General features: G+C 48.1%; 1 long non-coding RNA gene across 2 annotated transcripts; it reads right to left on the bottom strand.

Annotated features, from left to right (window-relative positions):
* Positions 1-793: 793 nt before the first annotated feature.
* LOC310695325 lies at positions 794-3,397 on the bottom strand. 2 transcript variants are annotated; one of them, XR_014519998.1, is made up of 5 exons: positions 3,249-3,397; positions 2,474-2,565; positions 2,196-2,258; positions 1,454-1,571; positions 794-902 (listed from the first exon to the last, which is right to left on the bottom strand). It is a non-coding gene; the product is annotated as an uncharacterized lncRNA (long non-coding RNA). The 2 variants fall into 2 exon arrangements; XR_014519999.1 differs by having other exon boundaries at positions 794-907; positions 1,460-1,571.
* Between the last annotated feature and the right edge of the window lie 2,152 nt (positions 3,398-5,549).

The following is a 5,549-nucleotide window of genomic DNA, read 5'->3' as shown; positions in this document are numbered from 1 at the left end:
CCTCTCTGGCCCAGAAGCATCTCAAACTCAAGCAATGTTTCCTGGCTTGCTTTATACTTAAAAGGGCTAGCTTGTAGCCTTCCACACTACAACTCCTGGAATTTTACACTACTGGCTGTGCTAGCAGAGGGTGATAACTGAAACCCACCAACATCTGCAGACAATGAGCATTTGACCTAGTTTGAACACAGCCTATGGCACAGAGTAGCCTGTTTGCACGCTTTCCCTCAGGCACACATAAAAAACCAGTGCAATGCAGTTGTACATTCAAAAATAAGTTTTATTCGCTCACAGCTTATAAATATTTGTGGCCACATACAGACAGAGGAGACATTTCAAAACAGGTTTTTGTCTTCTGCCCTGTTCCCAAAACTTTGCAAAGATGAAGTTGGATTGGAATGAGCCTCTATTTGTTTTCTAGGGAGTCACAGCCACACTGCCAGGTATGCATAGGCGCCGACTCCATGGGGCCTGAGGGCGCCCGAGCCCCCTCAAAAATTCGTTTGGGGGGCTCTGCCCCCCCAATAATCTCGGGCACCCCTCCAGCAGAGCGCCACCGCCGCCCCTCCCCCAGCCCAAAATGCACAGGGTCGGGCTGCATGCCTCCTGCCCTCCCTCCCGAGCAAAAGCTCCACCCAATTTCCTTCGGAGCTGATTAATAGGCGCAGCACGCTCTCCCCTATTCGCTCACGAGGAGGCGACACCACTTTATCTGCATATTCATGAGCTTATTTATTATTCATGAGCTTTCGCGGGCTCCCCCAATATTTTTTATAAGTCGGCGCCCCTGCAGGTATGCCATATGCAAAGAGATAGAGGTGGTGGGGTGCACCTGGGAAGATCTTGAAGGAAATGCTGGGGAGGCCGCTTTTGAGCTGTGTGTGGTAACAAGTCATCAGCCACTAACCTGAAAGACATCATGAAAATTTACATGTAAATACAGTAACTGGCACTCCTTCCAACAAACTCATTTCAGTAGAAATACCATGACCAGCACTGCTAAAGTTAACTGCACCATCTACCACAGACTAGGGCTGGGCAATATATCAATATATTGCCTCAAACCAGTCCATATCATATTAGTTTCTCGTATGTCTGCGCTATGCAAAAATCACAATGTGGGAAAAACCTGAAGCCAGTCGCTGCTTCTACATAGTTCCAACCTTATTTCAGACCTTGTGATATATTCAAATGTTCAAAACCAGGTATTGCCCAGTCCTACCATAGGCCCTAATGATTTAATCTTCACCCCTCTCCACTCTGTGAAGAAGCAGGCACAAGGAATCTACAGCAGAGACTGCCTAAGGCCAAGTGGTACCACACTTAATTACACCCAGTCACAGCAATTCAGGAGACTCTACGAAACCAGAGTGCAGTGCTTTGAAGGGAGTCATTACGTATTTGCCCTGCTAATGTGCCAGGCCTCAGTGAGCAAGTGTAGGCAAGGGAACACACATACCTCTTGGTTGGGAAGCATTTGGCTTTTCCAGGCTCTTGGAAATCCATTGCCCTCTGTTCTTGACCCTGCTGCCACCCAGAGGAGAAAACAAACAGTTGCTTCTTTTCACCTTCTATGAACAAGAAAGTACAAATGGTTTTCAGCAGAGGATTGCAGTTCCAATTTATTTCCCCTTCAACATTTGCTACTTAACAGACTGCTCAACATATAACACTAAGACAAGGGTGAGAGAACTCCCCCGGCAACCTATTGTGGCTCTCGGACGGAAAAAATGTTCCCCAAGCAAGTTTAGTTTCCAGACTGAAGGCTGCAGCTGCTCCAACCCAAGACCTGGTGCTAAATCTGTTTGGATTCCTGTAACAGTGCTCCAAACAAACAAGCCCTGATCCAGGTGGATTATAGAGGCATTATTAAACATCAATGATATATAAAATTGTAGTTGAAAGGGATCACAAGGGCCATCTAGAAATTCAACATGGGGCTCGATTCCATGACCCTGAGATGAGGAGTCTCATGCTCTACTGTGCTATCTTAATCCAAACTGGCTTGGCCCACGTGGTTTGACAGTAGCTGCAATCTTCTGGCTGTAACATTTTCATTCACAGGGAGCATTAACATGGCTTTAGATGTGAACTGGGCTATCCTCAAGCATTAAAACTAACTATCTTGCTCTCACCAGCCAGGACACAGAAGGACCTCCACTCCCATTTCTGAAATAAAAAAAGCCTCATCATACCTTTGAAGCCAGGGCTACAGGAATCAGGAATGCTCCTCTTCGGAAGAGGACAGCTTCAGCTCCCTGCAGAGAAAAAGGACAACCCTGTTAACCAGAGCTATTTTTTGTGGAGGGAGCAGAAGCAGCTGCACTTCCTCCCCACGGGTGTGGATTGCTCAGAAAGAACCTTCTCAACAGCAAAAGTCTGACGGTAATTCCAGCTTAGTTGAGGTTTTGTTTCATCACTGTGAGGCTTTCCCTAGGAAATACTACTCTGTATCAGAGACTTGTAGGCTTACCTTTAGGGCAGCTAGCTTCTAAGCAGGCGGGTCAGGATCCATCCTCCCTCCTGCCACTTCAGGTCTGGCCCCACGTGGCAAATGAAACAAACCTACAACAAGAGGGCGAATGTCAGGAAGGCAGTTAAGTGAAGGGCTCCCTCCGCCTCAAAAGTAAGTGGCTCAAGGAAGAGGCTGGAAGAATCCAGTTCTGCAGGAGCCCAGCTGTGATGTCCATTTACTGGGCAACCCAGTCAAATGGGCTGGGTAACAAAAAAACCCCATTATTATTCTATGAGCCTATGGTGTAAGCTGGAAAGCAACAACCCTGCACTTCAGAAACCCATTGCCCCCCCCCCCGTGGACGTTATTTCGAATGAGGTATACAAAATAACTTCTGATATGGTCCCCCCTGCTAACCGCGTGGGCAGATCCTCCGTTTGGATCTGCAGATCCAGCCTCTCCACGAGCGCCCAACCCTAGGGAAGGCCAGATCTCGCCACCACGTGCTTTCAAGGGGGGACTCAAACGCACCCACGGCCTCCTCCATCCCCACGCGGGGGTTATGGGGGGGGCTTCTTCTTCACGGGCCCCTATTGGGACGGGGGTTAAAGGCGGCCCGCGTGGCTCTGCTCCGAGGTCAGCCGGTGGGAATCTCTCGTCAGTTCTCGCATCTGACGGCACTTCCTATCACGGCATCATCATCCCGCGGAGAGGGAAGCCCCCCTCCCAAGAGAAAGGCCCCGGGCTGAAGGAACCCCGAGGCTCGGCCTCGTTCCCCGCCCCGCGGACAAACCTCGGCGCCTGCAAGGCCTCATCGTCTCCTTCCTCCCCTTCGAAAACCCAAGCGCGAGAGGGGCAGCGGCGCGAGCGAAAGAACGAACGAACCGCGTGCGGCTCCCTTTAAGCGCTCGGGACGTACCATGTAGACGGGCGGGAGGTGGCGGCAAAAAGGAACTGGCGGCTGATTGGCTCGAACGTACCATCTCGGAATCTTGGGGGAGGTGGAGGGCGGCGGCTTCTGGGAGGAGCCGAGGACTCCATTTCGTGCGCGGCGGGAAGCCCGTCCCCGGCTTCCCTTGCAAGGCGGGAAAGCGAGGGAGGAGTACGGCTCCCAGCAAGCACCGCGGCAGCCCGCGAAAAGCGCTCGGCTCGTCATTCGGCAGGGGGAAGAGGGAGGAAGAGACCATTGTGCAGCGGCGGCGGGGGGGGGGTTGCGTTTCTGAGCTGGATCTAGTCCGTATTTCAGAGAGGGCGTATCCAGATGTTGGGGGCCGGTTGCAACTCCGCCCTCCTTAAGCGCCGCTGCCTGTATGGGAGTGCAGCCCCACCAACATCTGGAGGGCATCTCGTTAGGTGCCTCTGCTTGACTTATTCATTGATTCATTCCTCTTTTGGCATTTCAGCCACTGAAACCTAATGCGGCACTTTTCACGATTTTCCACCTCATTTTGGAATAAATGGACTCTGATTTGAGTCAATTTCTGTATCTGCATCGCTGATTTGGGCAAATCTCTTAGTTTTGGTTTCTCTCAAGTTTCATCTTTCCAAGTTTCAATTCAGATCTCCACATTTCCAAAAAATATACAGTATAATGAAAATTAATCAGTATTCTACTGCAAATGTCTTCTGATAAACACATTTTTGCATGCAATTTTGCCCAGTAATGCACAATAAACTCTGGGGGGGGGGGTATTTGTTTATGACTGTATGTATTGTTGAGTGTTTATATTGTAAGCTGCCCTGTGATCCTCTGATGAAGGGCGGTAGAGAAATGTAATAAATAATAAATTAAAAAATAACTACTATATTAATAAAAGGATGGATGCTGTTTTTCAATTCTGGGAATTGCAAATCAGGGAGGCTGGCCTGCAACTGAATGGAATCAAATTTCTCAACCATCCAATAAGTCGTCGTCTACCAGTTTACAGATCATATAATTCCAACTGGAAATGATCATATGCCAGTTTACAAACCCTGATTTGGAAATAACTGGGTGTAGGTGTATATATGATGCAATGAAATTGAATTTGCGCCTTGAAAATTCTTCAGCTCCAACAATACAATACAGTTTTGCCTTTCTAATATTATTAGAAGTCACAATCTTGTTCTTATTACATTATGTGGTGCTGCCAGGAATGTGACGATGGCTGTTCATCAAGCAGCCATTGGGGAGATGTGGGCCCATTTCCCCACTTATGGCAGAATACAGTGGTACCTTAGTTCTCGAATTTAATCCTTTCCGGGAGTCCATTCGACCTCCGAAATGGTTCGAAAACCAAGGTGCAGCTTTTGATTGACTGCAGGAGCATCCTGCACTCAATCAGAAGTCACAGAAGGTGTGTCAGATGTTCAGCTTCCGAAAAACATTTGCAAACTGGATCACTTCTGGGTTTGTGGCGTTTGGGAGCCAATATGTTTGGGAGCCAAGCCATTCGACTAACAAGGCACCACTGTACCTGTCTCAGGAGTTGAAGTGTACAATAAGGCAAAATGCAAAGTACAAAATGCAAATTCACAGCCTCAGTAAAGTGATAAGAAAGGCAATATAATGCCATTATACAAATTTATGGTGCAATTGCATACAGTGGTACCTCGGGTTACATACGCTTCAGGTTACAGAGTCCACTAACCTAGAAATAGTACCTTGGGTTAAGAACTTTGCTTCAGGATGAGAACAGAAATCGTGTGGCGGTGGCGCGGCAGCAGCGGCCGAGGGAGGCCCCATTAGCTAAAGTGGTGCTTCACATTAAGAACAGTTTCAGGTTAAGAACGGACCTCTGGAACGAATTAAGTACGTAACCAGAAGTACCACTGTATAGCATATTCTGTATAGTTCTGTTCACCTGACCTCAGAGAGAATAGCAGAGCATTGATTGCTGCAACACCCCTATTTGCAGCACCTGGGACTTTAGTTTAGCAAATAGTTGAGTCAGAGGAGACATGATAAAGGCCTATAAAGCGATGCATGGCATGGAGAAAGCAGACAGAGAAAAGTTTTTCTCCCTCTCTCATAACTTATAGACATCCAACGGAGCTGAATGTTGGAAGATAGATAAAACAAAGGACTCATTTGTGCAGCAAGGAGTTGAACTCA

This window comes from Podarcis liolepis, assembly GCF_965112155.1.
Source record: "Podarcis liolepis genome assembly, chromosome: 16".
NCBI lineage: Eukaryota > Metazoa > Chordata > Lepidosauria > Squamata > Lacertidae > Podarcis > Podarcis liolepis.
Note: the sequence above shows the minus strand (reverse complement) of the source record. Positions and strands in the feature narration are given on the sequence as shown.